The sequence below is a fragment of the Rattus norvegicus genome, chromosome 12, assembly GCF_036323735.1.
Source record: "Rattus norvegicus strain BN/NHsdMcwi chromosome 12, GRCr8, whole genome shotgun sequence".
In the NCBI taxonomy this organism is placed as follows: Eukaryota; Metazoa; Chordata; class Mammalia; order Rodentia; family Muridae; genus Rattus; species Rattus norvegicus.
In genome coordinates, this window is record NC_086030.1 from 738,619 (window position 1) to 762,525 (window position 23,907).

At 39.9% G+C, this 23,907-nt stretch overlaps 1 pseudogene; it reads left to right on the forward strand.

Moving 5' to 3' along the window:
- Positions 1–16,718, forward strand: part of LOC134481220 (ralA-binding protein 1-like) — a 42,028-nt pseudogene extending 25,310 nt beyond the window's left edge.
- The last annotated feature ends 7,189 nt before the right edge of the window (positions 16,719–23,907 follow it).

Consider the following 23,907-nt stretch of genomic DNA (forward strand, 5'->3'; position numbering starts at 1 on the left):
ATATATATAGGGGCCCTAGATCCTGCTGCTGGAACATATGATGGGGGAGATCCTGCAGATTCAAAGCTGAAGTATCACAATGACTAAAGGCTACAGCAAGCTACTAGGATATAGAAGGAGAGGCATCTCCAGGAGGTTCCAGTATTGAGAGTATAGTAAAATACAGAGAGCTTAAACCAGACTTATTTCATTATACATTTGCAAGAAAATCTGTTTGGACAAGAGGGTATAATGTGTGACCACTTATGGCACAACACATCTCACACACTGTATTTTTTATTTTTTTTAATTTTAGTTTGATTTTTTTTAATTAAATTTAAATTTTTATTTAATTTTAATTTTTGAAATTTAGTGAGGGGGGATTGTTTCCAAGGGATATATGGAAGGATTGAAAAATGAAATGAGAGTTACTTGGTAACATGATTAGAAATTTCAGAGAATTAATAAAGGACACATATTTTGAAAAGGATAGAAGATAAAGAAAATGTAAATATGACAGAAAGCAAGGTAAATGTTAAATAGTAGCTCCCAGGTATTAGGTTCACAGGAAAGAAGATATCATGGTGTTACTCACAATGGAGGATGTAGCCCAAGGGAAAGCTTGAATAAGATTCTTGCTCAGGACTATACTTGGCTTGAACTAGAAACGTAGCTTTTTTAGTTAATTTCTAATTACCAAGGTACAGGAAACCTAAAATCCAAGACTATATCAAACTGCATGTTTAGTCCAAATGAAACAATAAAATGTATTTTTCAATCTCAATACCTATTAAAGATTCTTCCTTTATGGACAGTTCTTTTCAAATATATTCTTTTGTATGGTCAGGTATGAAAACAAAGAAACAAAACTATTCTGTACAATCTGCATATAAAATAAGACTATCCTGTGCAGGACTGCTCAAAAATAAACTTAGGTGCATGCTGAGAAGAAACATATGTGATGAATAGAGTTTGCTTAACCTAAGTCATCATCTCAGAAGAAAAGTAACTTACCAGTGTTGTTCAATTTAGGAAGTGTCATAATTTTCTACAATTGCTGTGACAAAACACTGATGAAAAGGAACTAATGGAAGACAGGTTACACTCCACAATATACTTGCAGTTACCAGTTAAATACTGAGAAATGTCAGAGCCAAAAATAAAACAGGGAGGCAAGAACTGAAGCAGAAGCCTAGTAGGAGCACTGCCTCCTGCCTTGTATCTCATATCTTTCTTTTTCTGACTAAGAACTCAAGCGTGGCACCATCCTGGAAATCTGGGCCCTACAAATTCCAAGGTTAATCAGGACAATATCCCTTAGGCTTCACTATACAATAGGTCCATCTGATCGAGGCATTTTCTCAATTAAGACACCCTCTTCTCACCAACTTCTCTCAGTCACATTTCTATTGCCTTAATAAAACATCAGGATTTAAAAGACCAACCAAAGAGTGCACATGGGGGAACCATGGCTCCAGCTGAATATGTAGCAGAGGATTGTCTTATTTGGCATCACTAGGAGGGGAGCTGCTTAGTCCTGAGGGGCTTGATGATCTAGGGTAGGAGAATGCTAGGTTGTTGAGGCAGGAGTGTGTGGTCAAGTGAGAGAAAACTGCAATACAGGCAGGGGAGGAGATATAGGATTTGTGGAAGGGATCTGTGAAGGGGGATAACGTTTGAAATGTAAATGAATGAAATAAACAATAAAAAATAAAACAACATGACCAGGGAAACTTATTGAAGTAGGTGGTTATTTGGGACCTACAAATGTTGAGCGAGTATAGCACTTTGGTGTCATGACAGAGGTGCACGACTGCAGAAAAGAAGAAAAAACAAACAGGAAGCTGAGACCTGATGGTTCTTATCTTGGGAAGCAAAAATGTAGCAGAGAAAGTACATTGAAAATGGGCACCTACCTTTTGTAACTATAAATTCTAAGCAATGGCACTCTTCACCAGGCAGATCAAGGCACCAGAAAATTGTCAGCGAGAGGGTATTGCGATGCCTGAAACTAGAGAGGCATCCCATTCAAAACATCACAATAAACAGCTAGACCCACCCACACACTAAAAATTAACACACAACAGTCATTAATTTGGTACACTCACAGTTTTTTGCAGCATATCAGTTCTGAAATGTTTCTTTGGTTAAGTAGTTCTTCTGCTCTTTGCAATATGCATGAAATTTTAACAAGTTGTGTAAAGATGCAAAAGACTTAGAGTCTCCATTTCAGATACTTCATTTCATGGGATCTTATCTGTAATTATTCTCCTAGTATTTCTTTTCATTTTTAAATTAATTTTGTAAACTATGTGAAATGACAATCTTGTTTTTGCCTTGTGGTGTTACAGAAGTCTCTTATACAAATCATGATTGACAACTATGATCAAATATTTGGAAATGATGATACATTTAGTAAACACATTGACAAAAGGTCTGAAGACTTAAACACATACAAAGAATCACTAAATTATTCTGGAAAATCTCCTATCATGACAAAAGCCATAGCTGGACACAACTGGAAAACCAATGATATTGATGAAAAATTTAATATTTCATATGCTGCACTGCAGGAAGAAGGTCCTACAGGTAAGACAAGATTTATTTATTCATCAAATGAATGGAATAATTTGATCAAATCATTTCATGATGTCATAAATTTGTGTATATCAGAGAAGCTTTGGGACACAAAATGATTATTAGAGTATGGGAAAAGTTTTTAAACATCATATATACATATATATGTATATATGTATGTATATATATGTATGTATATATATATATACACTCATATACTGAAATACATCTGGATACATTCAGGTATATGACACATTCTTTATTTAGAGAATCCACCAATATTGTCTGCTATATTTTCCCCCTTTCTTCCCATGGTCCTTAAGTTAGAGAATTTCTTGCATATGAAATTATTTTTTTTGGTAAGATCATTTAGAAACAATGATTTGATTTAAAAATTGATTAAACATTCTGCAATATTAAGCCCTGCACCACTGTCAACATGCTTTGGTTTCGTAGCACAAAAATACTAATGTTTGTTTAATTTACTATGAGAAACAATATTTGTCAAAATCTTATCATTGATAAAAAAATTTGCACAGGATCCACTACAAAACCAATGAGAGGTATGATAAAGAGGTTAAACTCACCTGATTATCAGTTGGTAGCACACAAATTCAAATACATTTTTAACTGAAGTAATTCTTTCTATAGAGTTAAGAAAATATACCCAAATATTACCCTTATTTTAAATGATGTGAATCTATCATCTGAGAATATTTGTCTGATAATCACATTTTATATCTCATTTAGCAGGACAAAACAGAGCAACTACCACATATAAGTGGTAGTGGATGATTTAAGAAGGTCTAAGGTCATTGTATTTTAATGTTCCCTTCTACCTCCGGTTTAGTCATATTAGAAGAATTATTCCAAGATCCTGTGTTAGTTTTATAATTCACCGTATTAGTTACAAATAATTTTCACTCACTGTACTTATTTTATGCTGCATATTTCATATTGTTTGCTATTATAACAAATGTTATTAAATTGGGTTATTGCTTACACTCCAATGTGCCTTGTTCATGGTCCTACACAGTCTTTGGAAAAATTTTCAGTCTCTGCCTCTACAGCCCAGTTATAGTAATAGTTTTCCCACCTCAGTTACCAATGTGTGGCCAGAAGCTAATGACACTGAATAATCCCTCAGAATTCTGCATAGAATCACGTGCCATAGAAAGTTATAAATATAATTCCATTAACAATCAAAATTAATCATCACACATGATGAACTTAGAGTTGGATCATGGTTTTAAAATATACAAAATGACCTGAAAAGATAATCCAGTGTCTAAAACAATTGAGATTTAGACTTTGTAACATGAATTTGGATCATCAAAACATACATTAAAAAACAAACAAAACTAGGTATTGTAGCACAATCATCTCTAAATGAGAAGTTTCTACCTGAATAGAGATGGCAGTCACAGACAGTAACAGAAGTTTATTGGACAGATATTTCTGACATATTGTTCAGTAATGATCAAAAGAGACCCCCCCCCGAAAAAAAGAGACAGAGAGAAAGACCAATACTGGAGGCTTCTCATATGTTAATAAGCTCAAACCTCTAATTAAGCTCAAAATATTTATCACGAGTGATATGATCTGCACGTGTTTTACACACACACACACACACACACACACACACGCACGCATGCATTACATACACTGAGAAATGCACAGAAGCATAAAGCATATTTGTTCTATCACTCTTCATCACCTGAGGCCTCAACATGAAATATTCTTTATTCATGGTTTGTTTATCTCAAAAGTGTCTGTAATACAAATTTGAGAAACAGAAATTTTAGAGAAAACCTCCAGTAAAGAAATTGATAATTTCCATATTTACTGTTCTTGGTCTTTCCTGAACTCCCATTACTATAAGTTTACAATGTTTTCATTTATTAATAGTATTATTTTAAACTTTTATCAAAAATTGAATTATAGCATTGTAGCCTGACTTTTCTCCCTTAAGTCCATCACAGTCACTGCACTTTCATACTCATTTCAATATTGTTTTTTACATGTTTTTATATATATTTATCTTTACAAATATGAATATTACTTGAGTTCGTTTTGTTCTGTTTGTGAATATGGTTTCCATGATATACAGTGTTATTAGACAATCCATATGCAGGTCATTTCTGGAAAAATTAATATTCTGTTAGTCATAATTAGCTGCCTATAACTTTTGACAAGTGAAATTTTGACCATTGCCTTAGCACTGCATTGACGTTGCTATTATTGTGATTTTGCACCTAATTTTATGAGAGGCAATTTCAGAACAGACTTTCAAGTATGCTGGGTCTTACAGTGTTTGTAAGCCCTCTTCTACAATGGTCCCTGAGCTACAGAGCAGTTAGCTCTAATGTACATGTATTCACTGGTGCTGGATTTTTCATAATGCAATTATCTCTTCATGTGTCCAAGTTTTTGTTTTCTGTAATGGTCTCCATTTTCTATACAAAGAGGCTTCTTTGATGTAGGATGATGGCCCCACTTGTTGGTACATAAAAGACAAATATTTAAAAGCTGGAAGGAACGTCACTAATTTAAATTAAATTAATGTCATCAATTTTAAAGTTTATGACCAAACTAGCTACATAAATCAGACTAGATATCTAGCTCCAGCCATGATTCCAATCCTGGTGAGAGAAATTCTACCAATTGTTAAAGTATTTCCTGTGGCTTTCCCCCAAAATATGGATTTGTCAGGTAGCACTTGGATTTCTCTCAAGGTTGGCTTGAGTGCCAGCTGCCCAATAAATCTTACAAGGAATCTCAGCAATCTACTTGGATATGTCTTAGAAGCCTGTAGGTTTAGTCAAAGTTCTAAGGTAGATAAAACAGTAGGCAAGTTGACACATTAGGGAAGCAATTGATCGTTGTACCCACCTGTAATACCTATAAAGTACGATGATAACCAGTATGGCAAGATAGCAGAATAGGTTCAATAAGTGACACTAATAGCTCAGTTCAAAACAACTGTTCTTTGATTAGACTTAAATGTGTTTTCTTTACCATAGAATTGAACATGGTTCTGGGTCTTTCATTTGGTTTCTCAGAAAAAAATGTTATTCTTAAGTATGCTTTTAAAGTTCAACATTTGGTATCTTGTTATTTCTCTTTAGGATCATCTGTGCAGGTCCTTTGACTTGTCCAAGTCACACATTTTCACTCCTCTCTGACAAGATAAATTCATTTTCCTAGAGTAATATGGTATAAATATATAAATATACAACTCCTTCTTTTTGGTTACTTTAGTTTTCTTCTTTCCACATCTACAATTAGCCTTAATTGACAATAGTCTAAAACATCAAAAGTTTAAATTTCTAGCAATAAGAATGCTTACCATATTGAGTTAATTGAAGAATATTTAACAGTGAGTGCCTTACGTCTGCAAGGATGATAATGATTCTATCACCTAGAATTTCCTTATAGTGTGTGCTGCCCCTCATCAAGTTATTTATGAAATATTATGGCACCAATGGCTTCCTTTGCTGATCTTTGGTCACACTCAATTTACTCTTGTTTCATACAGCATGTGTAAACAATTAAGATAATATTAAAACTGCATGTGACAAAGGGGACATATTAGAAATGAAGAATTCAAAGTATGTCTTTTTGAAAATCATATAATAGTAAACATAAGTGAGCCTAAATATAACATAAGAATAATCAGATATCTTGTAAATTCTTTCAAAAGTAGCAACATACAAAATTAACACACAAAGTGAGTACTCCTTCTTTGTAAAATCACAAACTTACTGAAAAGTAAATCAATGAAAACCTGTCTTTAACAGTAACTTTTAAAAGTATTAAGTTTCTTGGGAAAATTCTAACCAAGAAATAAAAGGCTTTTATGATTAAAAAAAACAAAAAAAAATGAAAAAAATTAACCCAAAACAAAACAAAATGTCTTATAAATTGAACAGGTATCAGATAATGGAAAGATTCCCACATGTTCATGAATCGGTGAGATTTAAACAATAAAAATTCTAGACCATCCTATAGTAACATTTTGATTCTATCCTTTGAAAGCTTGATAAAATTTATAACACTCTTGATGTTATAAGGAGAAACAATATTGTAGAAGTGATTGTTTAAACTTCTTTCCTCCCAGTCTTCTGCCATGTTCCCTTGACCTCACCCATAAAGCCTCACCAACATCACTGCCTAAACATTAACTTAACAAGGCAACACCAAGGAACATGGAAAACTAAATGGGATCTGGTACAAAATGGTAGAAAACATAACACTAAATGGTGAAAGCATTGGGCAGGTCTGTGTGCATGACTGTGGGGCAATCCTGACGTCAAACGCACACTGGGGTTTGGCCTCCGCTGCTGGTGATATTATACGCACCCCCCCACACACACTTCTTGATTATGTGCGGTCCCAGCCCTGCCTGAGTGATGGCTACAGGTGTCACCATTCCCCTCCACACACCCAGAGACTCTGCCCATGGGAACTGTCCATCAAGTGTATCACAGCCCCCACTGTCAGTCATTGAAGTTTAGTGCCAGCCATGGCTCCCCTGTCAATCACTCGCTGCCCAGGCCAGCCGCAGTCATCATAGTTACTGTGCCTAGTGAACTCATTACTCCCACCTCAAGCCTTGCCCTCATCACAGCCCTGTTTCTCCCCTCATTAGTTTGTCATGAATACTCATGAGGCTCATTTGCATGGTCCCATTCATGTGAGCTATTGTCAACTGTAGCTATGCCTCACCATTGTCAGTCATTAAAGGGTGACCCTGTCAGATGTCAAAAAACAAACAAACAAACAAACAAACAAACACAGTGATTGGTTGTCGAGAAGAGGTTGTTTTCCTATATAGTTTATTAGTTGTCAATTGGGGTTAAGGGAATGGAGATATATATTTAAATACATTATCTTTGAAAATTAGTATTTTTCTACCTGAGACAACATAGCAATTAAGTCAAAGTGAATCCCAACTTTTAAAAGATGAACAGCTACTCATCATAAAAAGAAGTAAAGATTCACATAGTGAAACACAAAGTTGTACATAGTGACACAAACAAGAAAACAGAGTAATTCAGGAAAAATGGCCAATAACTGGGCCAATTAGTAAGCTGAGTGCACTCAGGTAAACTGAATTTCTGGATGGAGAGCTTCAGGTAAGTTTCCGAGTGTCCGAACTGCAGCACTGGAAGGGCACAAAGGGTATTGTAGCAGGATTTCCCAGGGCAAAGCTCAGTCGGTGTGAGAAAGCAGACTCATAGAATGGTAATTCTAGGTTACAACTTGCCCAAGAAAAACAGCAAAGTCCTAGACCTGCATCAACTGTACAGTTTGGTAAACAATTAAGGAACTTCCTACAGGATGGTCGGCTTTCCAAACCAGACACACAGAAGAATGTGCTTCCAGACAGCTACAACGTCTGCTCTCAGTCTGCCCAGACTGACTGCTATTTTAACAGCACACACAGGTGTGAATGGAGCATCTGTAGCATCACAGGGGACAGGTGACCTGCATAGGAAACAGGACAGATAAGTAAGAAGGAAAAGGGAGTTTGTTAAACATTGTCTCCAGAAACTAACTCCAGGATGATTAAGAGCAAGATGGAGGGAGAAGCGGGTACATGGGGGATGAGCAGAGCGAGGAAGCTGGAGAACCTTCGAGTGGGCCATGGGTGCCCCTGCCATGATCTGCAAAAGGTGGAAGAGTGGATGCACCAATCAGCTCAGCTTAGCACCATTCCCCACCCTTCAGCCTACCTGTGACCTGGCAAACTGGATGAATATTACAAACTATTACAGTAGTCATTGTTGTCAAAATACTCAAACATGAAGCCAAACAACTCCTCTCCTGAAGTTCAACACTTTCGTTCCCCCACCTTACACATTTGAAAAGAGTTTGCAAACACAAGAAACAATCAGTACTCTTTTTAAAACTGACTTTGCAAACCTGTGCTTTTCCCCCAGAGAGAGAGATATTCAAATAAAAAACGTCCCCCCTCTCCCTCTTTCTCACTCTCCTTTATGAATTCAACTTCAGCATTCCATTCCTACCCCTAGAAAGTTGCATGTTTCTCTGGACACACATCTGAAAAGCTTTATTTCAGGAGCTACAGACAGAGCTCCTCGCTAGCCGCATCCCCAGCAGGCCCTGTCCTGAAATGCAACAGTGGGGGGAAAAGAAGGAACTGAAGTTTGGGGGAATGTTTTATTTTTTTTAAATCTATTTGCACACCAGTTATTTTCACTAAGATAAATGACAAAACATTATTTGTGAGGCGGAAAAATACACACGTTACAACGCAGTTCCCAAAATCATTGTAACCCAATAGTTAGTCATAGAAGGCATTCTGTTCACCACTCACTATACCACATCTTTTGTGCCAATGGACAAATACATTGATTTCCTGTCCTCAACCATTTAAACTTTTAAGTGGAGTATATAAATATTGAAGCAGATTTCAGTTTGTCTTCCCCACCCACCGCTGATTTTGGTTTTTGCTTGGAATCATTTCTGTATTCAATTTTTTAATTCTTTCATAACCCTATTCCATGTTTCTTTAAGAAACTAAATTCATATGGCTTGAATGAAACGCCTTGCTCCTGTAGAAGTCACATACAAGAACATGAGATTTCTTATTCTGCACAATACAACCAATGTGACCTTAAACAACTGTATAGAGGAAGTTAACAGTTATGGCGTTACCCTAATAGGAAGAGTATGTGAAGCAACCTACAACACTGCTCTTGTGGAGAAAGAAGGCGTTCTGGAGAAGTTCTGTCCTAAAAATGTGGCTCCCCTTTAAGGATTCCAACAGTCATAGAAACAATGGTTGTAATCAATAAATCTGGGGTGCCTGGTGCCATTGCCAAGGAAGTGGAACTTCAAATGGGAGCTGATTTGTCATATGTATTTACCCAATGTGTCGGCTCACTGAGTAAGTCTACTGAAGCTTCACGAGAGTATTGAGTTTTACCAGGCCATAAGCTCGACAGAATTCCAACCTCTATATTTGGGCTATGATCAACATGTTTGGATACTTAGCAAAAGATTTTTGCTGGACAGTATTTAAAATGTGCTCATTATTTGTAGCAATTGAGTAATCTCATTAAATGTACTCCTGTGCCAGAATATTATTAGTCTGTAAGGAATTTAGAAGGATTAGGTGCCAAAATACCCAGCACAATACTTGTATATTTTTTAGTATCATACAGAACGAATTCTCCAAGAACTAAGAACTCTGTAGACCTTCCGTGGTGTATTCCTTCAGTCATCTCAAACACCATGGGCTTCTCTTGCTCTCTGACTGCTCACTCTATGTTTACATCTCCCACATTACAACAGAACCCATCAGGTTTGCGTTGCAATCATTCTATTTTTTAAACTAAATATTGCAGTGATTATTTAATGTCTCTGTCTTATGTTGTGCTGTTTGGGAAACCCCCGTTTGAAAATCAACTTTTTACAGAGGCACAAATTTTCAATAACGTCTCCAGACGATATGCCTTATAGCTAATTTAATGTTTGCACTCAGAGGTGCAAACTAACAAGAAGGGCCTGAGAAAGAGAGGAGAGGAGGGTATTAAATATTTTTTAGTCATATGTTGCCTTTGTCTTGTGCAGAACATGTAGAGTTGAAGCAACACCAGTATAAAATCCATCTGAGTATTCAGAGGGCCTTGAGACTTGATGCTCACACATGTCCTGCCTAAGTGGTTTCCACCAGGATTGTGTCTCTGGCAAGTATGACATGTTTTAGAAGCATCCTCAACAAACCCTGCTAAAATCCCCCTGCCTGTTAATCTCATACTATTGCCAATTGATTTCTGCTATTATACATAATATTAACAAAAGCATTTTCACTAAATTCCATATCCAACATTTAGGCATCACCTATTAATTATTTGTAAATGTGCCAAATATTTGTCTCCAATAAACATTTCCATTAGCTTCTTATTTTATTCCAGATCAAGAGTTAAGAATGAGTTAAGAATGCCTTCTTTGAATTATTTTTTCTGTATTGTTGTAGGGACACTTACTTGTCTTGGTTAATATGACTCTTTTTGACCTGTGTCACCTCTTCGGAAGTCTGTCCAAAGTGAGCGATGGGGTGAACAATGGCGGGGAAGCAATGGGAAAGCACATGGCCTCACACCTATACCTGAACCCCTCACACTGTGGCCCCTCCCTCCTTTTTCCCTCCCAGGCTGCTGCAGAGCTGCCAGCACTCAAGTGTATTTTCCCTATGTTCAATTTTGTCCTTTAACGCCAAACTCTGGTAAAATTAAGGAAATTTTCATTATGAAGTTTTGGATCCACTTTACATTTAAACCTATCAGTTTTTCTAGGGTGTTTTTACAGTAGCTAAGCAGGTCCTGAGTAACTTCCAAAAGAATGGTACATTGTATTCTTTTAGAAAAGGCCTTGCCCTTTCCCAGGCCACAGGAGCAGCCTTCCTGCCAAGAATAAACAAGTTCTAACTCTGCAGACTCCTACAGCATTAGGTAGGAATCTATTACTGAACTGCACTTTCAGCTTCGCTAAAAAAATTTGAAAGAATAGGAAATAGTGTAGAGTGAATGGAGGGGAAAGACGTGTGCCCTCAGAAGCCAGGATCCCTAGCAAGCTTCCTCAGGCAAGGGTGGGGAAGATGGAGCAGGCTGCAGTCTATGGGCACTAGCTAATCATTCATGTGCATAGCCAGTCAGCAGTTCCTTACACTTAAGCACAGACCCCTCCACACACAAGATGAAAGAAATTCATCTTCACAAGGAATAAGCACTAGTTTCCACTATGTGCAGAAGAGCAGCTACAATTGAAGTGGGACAACCCAGCGATGACACAGGCTGAGGGTAAATCTGAGGAGAGAGAGAGAGAGACCTTAAGAGTTTAGTCCAAAAGCTTGGATTACCAAGAATTGAATCCACAGAACACATGAAGCTCGAGAAGAAGAACGACTAAAGTGTGGATGCTTCAGTCCTTCTTAGAAGGAGGAACAAAAATACTCACCGGAGGAAATACAGAGGCAAAGTTTAGAGCAAAGACTGAAGGAAAGACCATCCAGAGACTGCCCCACCTGGGGATTCAGCCCATATACACCTACCAAAGCCAGACAATATTGCTGATGCCAAGAAGGGCAAGCTGATAGGAACCTGATATAGCTGTCTCCTGAAAGGTTCTTCCACAGCATGACAAATAACAGAGGCTGGCAACGTGAACAGAGAATGGGGTCCCCATTGGCGGATTTAGAGAAAGGATTCAAGGAGCTCAAGGGGTTTGCAGCCCCATAAGAAAGACAATACCAACCAACCAGATCTCCCAGGGACTAAACCACCATCCCAAAAGTATACATGGACAGACCCATGGCTTCAGCTGCATATGTAGGAGAGGATCTCCTTTTTGAGCACCAATGGGAGGAGAAGCCCTTGGTCCTGCCAAGGATGGGCCCCTGCAGTGCAGGGGAATATCAGGGCAGGGAGGGAGAAAGTGGTGAGTGGATGGTTGGGAGACACCCTCAAAGAAGCAGGGGGAGGGGAGATGGGATAGGGGGTGTATGTGAAGAGTTAAATTTCAAAAAGAGCCACCCCCTCCCCTTCCTTCACTCCCTGAGGATGGGTCATTAACCTGCTGAATGAGATGAGTCACCCTACCCACATTGCTGAGCGGCTAGATAGCACGTACTCTTTGCTGATGTAATCCCACGCCAAAAGTAACTGTGAGTTCTTTGAATTAGCCAATCCTGTGTAACCGCTCGAAATTCCCTGGCTTCCCCTATATAAACCCCTGCCTGAAGGGGCTCATGGTCGGCTCCTCTATCTCCTGCGTGAAATGCTTGTCGGCCCAAGACCTCGGTGTCGGCCCGAGATCTCGTTAATAAAGCTGCCTCTTGTTATTACATCAAGATCGGCTTCTCAAGTTTCCTGGGGCATGCCGCCATGCCGAGACTGGCGCGAGAGTCTCCCCAAATTTTGGGGTTCTTTCACATGGAGGGGAAACCAGGAAAGAAGATAGCATTTGAAATGTAAAGTTAAAAAAAAAAAAAGAAATTTAAGAAAAAAAAGAGCTACCTGGCTAGGTCACTTGGACATTGGCAACCCCACTGACAAGCTGAAAAGGGGAAGGGCACAAAGACTGGGTAGGACAGGTCCTTGCAGGCCTCTGCATGTGCACCAGGCTTCCCTTCCTACCCTTACTGTATGAGGTAGGAAAGTTCCCTGGTTGTTCTCTTTTAGTTTCCCGTTACTTTTGGATTGAGGCCAAAGATCCTGGACCCTGTTATCAGCACCCAAGGAAAGATGCCACAGGGTGATCTTTCAGGACTTGAGATAGCTGTTCTCAAGCACCTGTCCACTTGGTTTCGCAGTCATTATCATGTGAGTCAGGGGACGAGCTAAGGCTCTAGGGTGGTGGTAACCTCCAAGAGCCACTCTAATCCTAGAATAGAGAACTCTCTAAATTAGCTCCAATCGCCATCCTTGGTTTCCCTGGATTCAGAGAGCATTCAGACCAAAAGCCCAAGAAGAAGGAAGACCAAAATGTGGATGTGTCATTTCTTCTTAGAAGGGAGAACAAATACTTATGGGAGGAAATACAGGGACAAAGAATAGAGCATAGAGTGAAGAAACAGTCATCCAGAGACTGGCCCACCTCGGGATCTTTCCCATAAACAGCAACCAAACCAGTCACTATTGCTGATGCCAAGAAGTGCTTGCTGACAGGAGCCAGATAAAGGGTGTCTCCTGAGAGGCTCTGCCAGAGGCCTACTATACAGATTAGGATGGTTGTAGGTAACCATTGGACTGAACAAGGGGACCCCAATGGAGAGGATAGAGAAAAGACTGGAAGAGCAGAAAAGGTTTGCAACAACAATATAAACCAATCGAACCCCACTAGACCTCCCAGCCACTAAACCCCCAACCAATGAGTACACAAGGAGGGACCCATGACTCTAGTCACATATGTGGCAGAGGATGGCACTGTCCAGCATCAATAGGAGGAAAAGCCTTTGGACCTGTGAAGAACTTAGATTATTAGCAATGACCTCCGCCCTATCAAAATATTGGGAATAAAAGTTGTTAGTGAAGCTAGGCTGAGATGTTTTCTACTATTGGCTATGATGTAGAAAATCTTAGGAAATAATTTGAAGTTCAGAAAGGCACACTCGTATGGGTTAAGCTAGGATCTTTATGATCAGAAAATAAGTACAATGGCACTAATGGCTGACATGACTCTCACTCAGGCTGGACTGGTGATAACTAATTTCTTACACCCATTTTCCCCTCAGCTTCCTGATAAGACTTACTATGAATTTCTGATAAGTCAATATGCATTCTGAGGACATAAGAAATATATGACTGATTTTTATATAAAAGTTTAGTGTGATCCTTTTAAGATTCTTACAAGATTACTTTTAAGAAAAATAAGAAAATAATTACTCATTTCTTTCTAATTGCTAATTGCTGCCTGCCAGTAAGAGAAACTGGCTGAGAAAACTATCTTGCTTGCTTACACTTTGTTAATCTATGATAAGTTGCTTTGTTATGAATGTTCATGGGTTTGTAGTACTAATTTTTGTTCTTTACCTGTACTTGTAATGTTATTTCTTATAAGGTATTGAAAAGCACACCATTCACTAACCATTCACTACAATAAAACTAAAACACAAACACATTGTAATTTAATACTGCATGAAAGATTTTGCTGGGATATATATTGAATGAAATGAAGAATACATTGTGGGGATTGGAGCATCCACCAACTATGTGTCTCTGTTGAGGCTTGTGTGTGGTGGGCTGCAGCATTATTTCTTCTAACATAAACTATGGGGTATGTGTGAATATGTGTAAGGGTTGTGTATGTGATGGTTAGAGCATTGTTCTTTTATCTATCAATTGTGTGTGCTTGTATGCATGCATGTATGCATGCATGTATGTATGCATGTATGTATGTATGTATATATGTATATGTGCAGAGTTTGCATGAATGAGGGTTGGAGCTTCCACCCTCATTCACCACATATGTGTATGTGTAAAGTTTGTGTCTACAGTAGTCTGGAACATTGTTCCTTTCACCCATCAACAATGTGTATGTATGTAGGTATATGTGTAAAGCTTGTTGCCTTTCTGGGTGTGTGTTGCTTTCTCAGGCCACCTATTGCGTGTACTTATGCATCCAGGTATGAAATATTTGAAGCCTGCTTGCTGGAGGTCTGTGTTAACTAATCTATGTGTGAATGTACATATATCTGTCTATAGGTCTCTATGCATATACGTCTGTGTGTTTGTATGCATATATTTGTATATATGAAATTACTGGACATTGTCTTTTGTTTCATCCATGCAGTGCATGTGTTCATGCCTCTGTGTGTTCGTGTGTGTATTTGTGTTTGTATGTGTGTATTTGTTTGTGTGTGGAAAGAGAGAGAGAGAGACAGAGAGACAGAGAGAGAGAGAGAATGTTCTCTCATTCCTTCTCTTTCTTGCTGGCCCCAAGGAGTTAGAAAAAGTTCATAGATTTTCCAGTACGCTCAGGGAGTTCCAGCCCCAGTAATTTAAGCGTTGTTCCCTCATAAAAAGGTCTGCCGAGTAACCTCTCTGATTTCTGGTTTCCTTTGGCAGCAGCATCTTTAGGTATCTGGATCCAACCATCAGGAGCTCTGAGCACTGACCCTCAATGGCTGCCTGCCTCAGTTTGCACACCAGATGGATGCCAATGCTGGTCTCTGTCAGGAAAGTACACAGATTTCCTAATGGTGCTTTCAACATTAGTTCCTATTAGAGTAGGTAACTGAAGAGGTATCAGAGATAACTCTTATGTTTCTTTAACATGTTTCATGTCCCTCATATTTTTCTAAATTTAGAAATATCTTGACCATTGTACCATGTAAAGTATTGACTATTGTTCATGTGCATGTTTTAACTTTTGCGATTTATTTATTGACTTTTAAAGCTTCTAATTTCAACACTAACTTCCAAATGGCAACAGAAGAAAAGTAAAACAACATTAGGGGCAGAAGAATAATTTGGATCATGTGCATTGGTATAGAGGTACTGAACAGAACCACTCCAGTGGGATGGTAAGAGTGTCATTATCTCTTAGTGATTCATGTGGTAGAAACAGCACCATGACATGTGTGAGTGAAGCTTTTCAAGAGCTGTTGACTGGATGGGGTGGTGGTACATGCCTTTAATCCCAGCACTCAGGAGGCAAAGACAGACATATCTCTGTAAGTTTCAAGCGACCCTGATCTACACACCAAGTTGCAAAAAAGCCAGGGATGTTTCTCAGGAACTAAAAAGCAGGAGTATAACTGAAACATTTTAAAACCTATTTTTAACGATGGTTCTTAAGTATTTTAACTTTCCTGTCAGCCACTTTTACCAGAGGTAGTGGGAAAGAAAGGATATGGGGGAGTGGACTTGTTTAGAAATGGTTCTTTAGAGCAACTCCCATCTGTTTTTTTCAGATGGAAAATCGGCAGTTCAGTTCACAGGTCAGCAGCAGCAGCTTGATCTACTCACAAACCCTTCACAGATACATCAGCAATCCAGTTCGGTAGACTCTGGATAGTGAACATGAATCAGCAGCTTTGGCACTACCTTGCAGAGCCAGGCAGGCCTCAGCAGGCATGAGTCAGCAAGATCATACTGATTTCATGACTCCCTGAAAATGTCTGCACAGCATGCATATCATAATCTTTCTTAGCAAGGAGAGACTACTCAGTTTTTGCAATTATTCAGGGCACTAGCCTGGCATGCTGACACATGCCTCTAATTCCACCATTCGGGAGACAGAGGCAGGCAGATCTCTGAGTTTAAGACCATCCTGATCAATAAAGTAAATTAGAGAATATCCAGAGGTACCTATATAAGCCCTGGGGCTAAAGGGTAACAGGGACCATCAGAAGTTTTAGTAGAACTTCTTGATTACCATACACAAGATTTAAGGAAACGGGTGGTCCTTTCTCTGACCCTAGATATCTCAATCAAACAATTGGCTTTTGAAAATACTAATAGAGAAACACTGTCTCGGGCTGGAGAGATGGCTCAGCCATTAAAGGCTAGGCTCACAACCAAAAATATAAGAGAAACACAGTCTCAAAAACCAACCAACCAAACAAACAAACAGACAGACAAAGCCAAAAAAAAAAAAAAAACAACAACAATAAAACAAAAGAAAGAAAACACTAATCCATATTCTTAAGTGACCTTGCCCCCAAGTTATTTCTGAATTGTAAATAAAAATGCCTACACTCAAAAGCTGTGCAGAATTGAGATCGGTGTTCCCTGGTGTTCCCAGCTTGGGGATGGTAGGAGACCATGACAGGGGTAGATAGAAAAAGGTAAACAGAGCAGAGGAGAAGCCACCATGAGGTAAGAATCTTTAGATAATGGCCATGTGAATTGGCTAATTAGGGTTAAAAGCAGTCCAGACAAAACCATGGCAGATTATGTAATGGAATTATTGACTGAGAAATATGCATAATAGTGTACAGGATAGCTATCTGCCCAGTTCATGTGCTAATTAAGGATTTTCATAAATATAAAGCTTGTATGCATCTTTTATCCAGAAACTAAATGGACAAAGAACAGGTAGAAATTCATGGTTGAGATCAAATACTTTCTATCACACAAAACCAGACTCCAGCACCTAGTATTACAATCTTCCCAATCCCAGATACCTAGAGACTAGTATAAAAACACAACCAGTCACAGCCAGGGCATTCAAATGTCTATTAGAGACCATCAACACTATCACAGAAGGCCCTGAATATGTCAACATGACGGAAGACCGAGAATAAAAAAGAGTGTAAAACAGCATTTGCACATATGATAGAGGTCTTTAAAGAGAAAAATAAAGAAATCTGTGAAAACCCTAACTGTGGAAGGAAACGAATAAAGAAAACCTAAACAGGGAGATGTGGATGAGTAAAAGGTAGGAACTCAAATAGTCTCTCAGAGGCAGATTTTAATAACAGACTACAACAGATGGAATAGAGAATCTCAGGCATTGAAGAGATGATAGGAGGAATGGATGTATAGATAGAGGAATATGTTAAATCCAAAAGGAGGAAAAGAGTGGAGGGGGAATAAGAAGAAAGGAAATGGAAAGAAAGAAAAAAGAAAGAAAGAAAGAATGAAAGAAAGAAAGGAAGGAAGAAAGAGGGGGTTGGGGATTTAGCTCAGTGGTAGAGCGTTTGCCTAGCAAATGCAAGGCCCTGGGTTTAGTCCCCCGCTCTGAAAAAAAGAAATAAAAAAGAAAGAAGGAAGAAAGGAAGGAAGGAAGGAAGGAAGGAAGGAAGGAAAAAGAAAGAAATAAAGTCAATCCTGTGAGAAAATATCGAAGAAATAGATAGGGGTTTTGGACAAAATAACAAATATAATAATAAAATGATAAAGACAATAAAGTATATAAGAAGGAGGAAAAGAAACTCGGGTCAAAAGCAAAAAACCCAAAAAACAAAACAAAGAAAAAAACATTGTCAACAAAAATACAGAAGAAAATGTCCTTAACTTAAATAAGAGACTTATCAAAGTAAAAGGAGCAAACAGAATATGAAATGGCCTGGAGTTGAAAAAGAATACCCCTGGGCATATATTACCTAAGCCAGTAAGCATGGAGAACAAATAAAGTGTAATAAAAGCTGCAAGGGGAAAAGGACTAGTAACATATAAATGCAGTCCTCCTATAAGAATTACACACTACTTCTCCCTAGAGACTCTAAGAGCCGTAAGAGCCTAGATAGATGTGCTGCAGACTAAGAGACCAGACTAATAAAATAGTATTTTAGTTGACCCTACGGCTAGGGCACGGGCTCGGGCTCAGACTCGGGCTCTGGCTCAGGCTCAGGCTCAGGCTCAGGCTCAGGCTCAGGCTCAGGCTCAGGCTCAGGCTCAGGCTCAGGCTTCGGCAAGGTCTTGGGCCAGGGATAGGGCTAGGGTTTGTGCTCTGGCTCAGGATAGGGCTTAGTCTCTGACTCTGACCAGGTCCGGAGCTCGGGCTCGTGCTCAGACAAGGGTTAGTTCTAGGGCCAGGTCTCGGGCTAGGACATGGGCTGGGTCTCAGGCTAGGACTCAGGCTCAGGCTAGGGATAGGATGGAGTTGGAGGCTCACCCAGGGATGTGGACTCTGACCGGGGAGGGCAGGGGCACCAGGGAGCATGAGAGTATGTGTCACACCTGATACAGTGCTGCAGTCTTTGTACTGGACAAGGTAAGGAGGTAGTGAATCTGTAAAGAGCCTGGCCCTGGTTTTTCATGCTATGAAACCAACCGAATCAGAGGGAGGGTTATTTTATGATTTATGTACTTGAAAGGGGACATAGAGACTCTATGTGCAGAGGCAGAGAAGCCTAGTCGAAAGACTCCCCTCAAAGATAAAAAGGAGTCAAAGCTTCTGTCCTCTAAATGTGAACAAAAACTTGTGTTAGGCACAGCAGAATTCAAACCACTAAGGTTAATGATTGAGTTCAACTTTGTGGCTATAGGGTATTACCAGGAGTAAATCCATCACAGCATGGTGTTTTTTGAACAGGCACCATGGCCATCAGAATACAAAGGGAAAAGCACAGAATCATGGGAAATCAAAGTGGTAATACCATGACACATGGCAGAAAGATGCAGGCAAGATGGAGCTGGAGTCAGGTAGCAGGGAAAAAGGAGATAAGTACACGGTGGCTTAGGAAGCAGAGCTAGTGGGATCTACTGTCTGATTCATGGGATCCACCATGTGATTGGGGTCTGTGTCCTTTCAGTTCCATTGCAGTTGACCACTTTCTGTCTCTTGAGTGTCTGTGTTCCCATAAAATGCTTGTGAATGGAGAAGCACTGTGAAAGAGTGTCTCTTCCTCCTAAATTTCCAGTTTTCCTGGAGAATAGGATATGACTCCTGGCTGAGATTCCTGTGGATTTTCAGGAGCTTAAGTGAAAGTTGATTGGCTTTGTCCCTTCTCTGTTGCCCTGACTAAATATGTGTACAAAAGCAACAGTTAAGGGAGAGAAGGTTACTTTGTTTTATAGTTGCAAGATGCACCAGAGTGGAAAGTCAAGAGAGCAGGAGCTTGAGAGCTGTTGTACTGACTGTAAGCAGAGAGCAGAGGGAGATGCTGGTATTCAAATCACTTCATCGACCATATCCAGTCCACTATCCCAGTCAACCATAGAGGGTGGGTCTCCCCATTTCAATTAGTCTAATCAAAAGTGTTCTGCACAGGCATGTCCAGAGGCTAACCTAAATCTAGCAATGCCTTATATAGTAGAGCTAATAATCAAATGATCTTCCACTTGGGTCCCTAGAGGTGTGTCTCCAGGGAGATTCCAGGTGCTGTCAAGGAGATGATCAACAAACATTACCCACCATGGAAACTATGAAGACAAGTTATTCATTTAGACTGAAGCCTACTTGCCATGTATTCCTAGAAGTCCTGGAAAGTAGAAATTCCATAAATATCAAAACCTGAACAACCTCCTCACTTACCAGTCAGGCATGCTAGACCAACACTTCTGAAACTGTGACCTGGACAAGCAACAGTAGCTTCACTACCTGGAAATTATCAGAAATGCAAAATTTAACTCTACTCAACCTATTCTCTGGATGAAGCCAATCACTTCCTCTCATTGGACTGCCTGGAATGGATGGCTTTTTCCATGTGCAGCAAAGCTAAGTTCACAGCAAATTGCAGTTGGGTGTTTGGAGCTTCCTTTTCCTGCCCTTCACTATTACCTGACTTAGTAAAAAGAATCAGCAGGCCCCATCTCTTATTGACAAGGGGACCATTCCAATCTTTGAGAAAAGAAAGATTTAGAAATCAGTATAGTCTTGAAAATCATCACAATGAAGGTAGCTAGATCTTACCATGCCCTGGCAAAGAATCTACAAAATCAGAAAGCTTGATTTTTGTTGTTATTTCTATTAACAGAATGCTAGAACTAAGAAGGACTAAACAGGTGACCCAGGCGACATATAGAACAACATATTTAATTGGGGACTTTCAATTTCAGAGTTTTAGAGCAAGATCATGAGGCATGAACAGCTGAGAGCTCTGATGTTGATAAGGAAGTAGAAGAAAACAAATGCTAACTGGGAATAGTGGGGGCCTTTGCAACCTCAAAATCCACTCCCAGTAACATAGCTCCATCTCGGGTCCAGACCTTGAAACACTGGTGGTCTTGGAGTTTCCTGGAGATGGAAAGAATGTAATGCTCAAGAACTCTGAGAGTTGTATAACCTGAGATGATCTTCATGAAATCTCTTTGATGGCCAATGCTTTAAAATAATCTGACACCTCCACCCCAAAAATGGATCAAAATTGAAAGTTGCCTGGTTTGTCACTTCTAGAGTTAAGTTTGGTTAAGGCACCTTCTGTTTAGGATGCCAATGAGATGCAGGTGGTGAGGATCTATGACTGGGGTCCATATGGTCTCTTCAGGTGCATGAATGTATGGTTGGGACCCGGATAATTTTCTCTATGTATTTATCTCTCTGTATATTTCTGTCACTTGTATTGATTGGAGTCAAAGATCTAAAAGAGAAGGGAAGTGAGCACTCCTGGGACAACAGCTACTGCTGCCCCTGGGATGATACACAACTTCCCATAGGCTCATAGGTCATGCTGGCCCATCCATGCTGCACCCCTCTTCTGGCAGCAACTGTGGCTGCAAGTCGGTGCTACTGATGCTAAGGTGATGCTAGCAGTAGGGGCTCCTGAGCAGTATTGTGGGTGGTGGACACAGGCCCAGAAGGAGTTTCATGGAGTAGGATGGCTATGATGGATGTCTCAGGCACTGTGACCCTGGAGGAGGCTAGTGGCCTATCTATCCAAAAGACTTGATCTTTTTTGGCCTGCTTTTTTGCGATCAGTTGCTGCTACAACCATACTAATAAATATATTGACTTTGTGCCAGGAACTGTTATTAACTTACATCTCCATCATTGTAATGGACCTCCTGAGGGGAAATGCAGTAAGTGGATGCATAACATTGAACTAACCCATTATGAGTCATGTCTTCCTGGCCAGACCCATATCTGACTTAATAAAACAATAGCCGTCAGCCCACCCAGCCCACTACCAGATGATAACCCAAAGGAGCCACTCCAGGACAGCAGCCAAGTTCAGGTCATCAGACTCCACCGAACAGAGGAGAGACATAGCCGTGGATGTGGAGAGACCCCACAACAACCCACATAGGGGAGATGTACTCCAGGAACTCCCCAGGCTCTGTCTCCTCCAGTTCTGATCAACAGGATCTCAAAGCTCAGATCCTGCCGGCAGGGTCTGACAATACAGAAACAACCATAGCTGTGGTAGAAGGTGGATGTGATCAGCTTCATCTCCTGTCTTAAGCAGGAACCCAGGCCTGATTGCTGCTACCTCTGCAGTTGTGGCTGCTGCATCCTGCTCTGCTCTGGGGCTGGCTGGAAGCCTCTGGCTTCCACTCTGGGCTCCACTGCAGCTGCACTCTGCACTTCCTACAGAAATGAAGAGGTTTTATATGGAGCAGCTTTGTTCAACATGAAATCAGGTATACTAGGTTGCAGTGGTCACCTATCCAGGATGGTATTGGCCCAGTCCCTCAGCCAATGGACTTCAGCACAAAGGGCTGACCTTCTGGCTTTATCCCATTCATTTTGCTGGGAGAAGGGCAAAGACATGCATACTGCAAACAGTTGACATGCATTTGCCAATGCCAGGGTCCATAGGCCCTCTTTAGAGAGTGGGGACTCCTCACCTTGACAGAAAGAACACAGGAGGAAACCAAGTGACCAAAAGAAACAGGAGGCAAATGGATGGCAGTTCTTGTTGAACAAGAGACCCATACTCTCTGCTGTTATCAGAAGACAAAACATTCTGTATATGGTCTGCCTCTACCTCTGAGATTTGACAATGCCCTCACCTTCATGATCAAACTTTCCCCTAAATCTGGCAAAAGCCCTAAATGTTCATCTAAAATACATTATGCATAGAGGCTGCAAAAACCAGGAAGGATAAAATAAATGTGTCGATGAAAGCTATGAAAATTGGACTAACCTCCTATTTTTAGCCCTAAGAGTCAGATGCCACCCATATTGAGATGTTCACTAGGTAAAAGTTACTAGCCATTCCCCTGTCACATTCTTAAAGACCCTGCAACAGACACAAAGGACTATTCACAAGGCTGAGCCCTTGCTCATGTCTGAGCTTGACCAAAAGTTCCAGACTTGTAACCTTATGTGGACAAAGAGGATCCTGACACAGAGCTTGGAACCAATGGTGAAAACCTATATATTGCGGTCCTCAGCACCCAGTGTCACGACACCCTGCTAAACGGGGCTACAGAATATAGGTCATCACCAGAGTCTCTAACCCACTAAAGATAAAACAGACACAGTTCTTATAATGATAGTTTTCTCATTTTCTTTAGATTTATATGTTTCATTAATCATTTAATTAAGCCATACATGTTTGAACACATAAAACATTTTAAAATAATATTTGTATGATTATAACAACTCTCCAAGCTTAAAACTTTAAAATCGTATGTTCTTAAGTTACCAAATATTTTCTATTACTTCATCTCTTTTGTCATGATCACTCAGCAACCTTGTTTTGGCACAAATTACCACATGAATGCTAGAGCCCAGTTTCATATGCTGTTCACAGAATGATTTCATGGTAATGATGCCAACCACAGTGGGCTTCCAACCTCAATAAATTGCACTTTTCTTATGTTGTCTTTTTCTGTAGGAAACTCTGATAATCCAAAAGATCAGAAGCAGGGAGCTCATACCCAATCTAAGTGCTACCTCCAATTCTATCAGCTAGAAATGGGACCAATCTAAGGTCACTCCGGGGCATCTCCAGGGAAAGGGTACATGTTTAATGTCACCAAGCTACCAGCTAGTAGTTCCTGGGTTCAGATTCCTTTAGTCATGCACAGTAGATTAACTCCAAGAATGACAGTCAAATGTTTTTCAGGCCCCAGAGACAACATACCCTGCTCTCACTAACAATTGATGGAAATGTTGAAGAGCCAAATCTGGACCATTAGTAACTGGTTCCCTCAAGAATTGCCAGAATGAGGGGGGTCCACAGCACTTATGGCTTTGGACTCACCCTGCAGACTCACCCAGCTTTCAGTGTGGCTCTGCTTCTTGCATCTTGAAATGGAGGATTTGGATCTGAGAAGGCAGATCCTCTAATGCAGTGTACACAGGCAAGTGCCTTTACGATCACAGGGTTTGTGCACACCTAGTTTTATTGGCATAAAAATGTTTTCCAACTTACACCACATCCCAGGATTTTGGGTGCCCCCTCTCAGTCTGCGTCCTCAGTAACACTTCTATAGTTGGACTTTTCTGTTAATCTATTCTGGACTTGTTATCTCACTGAAAAAA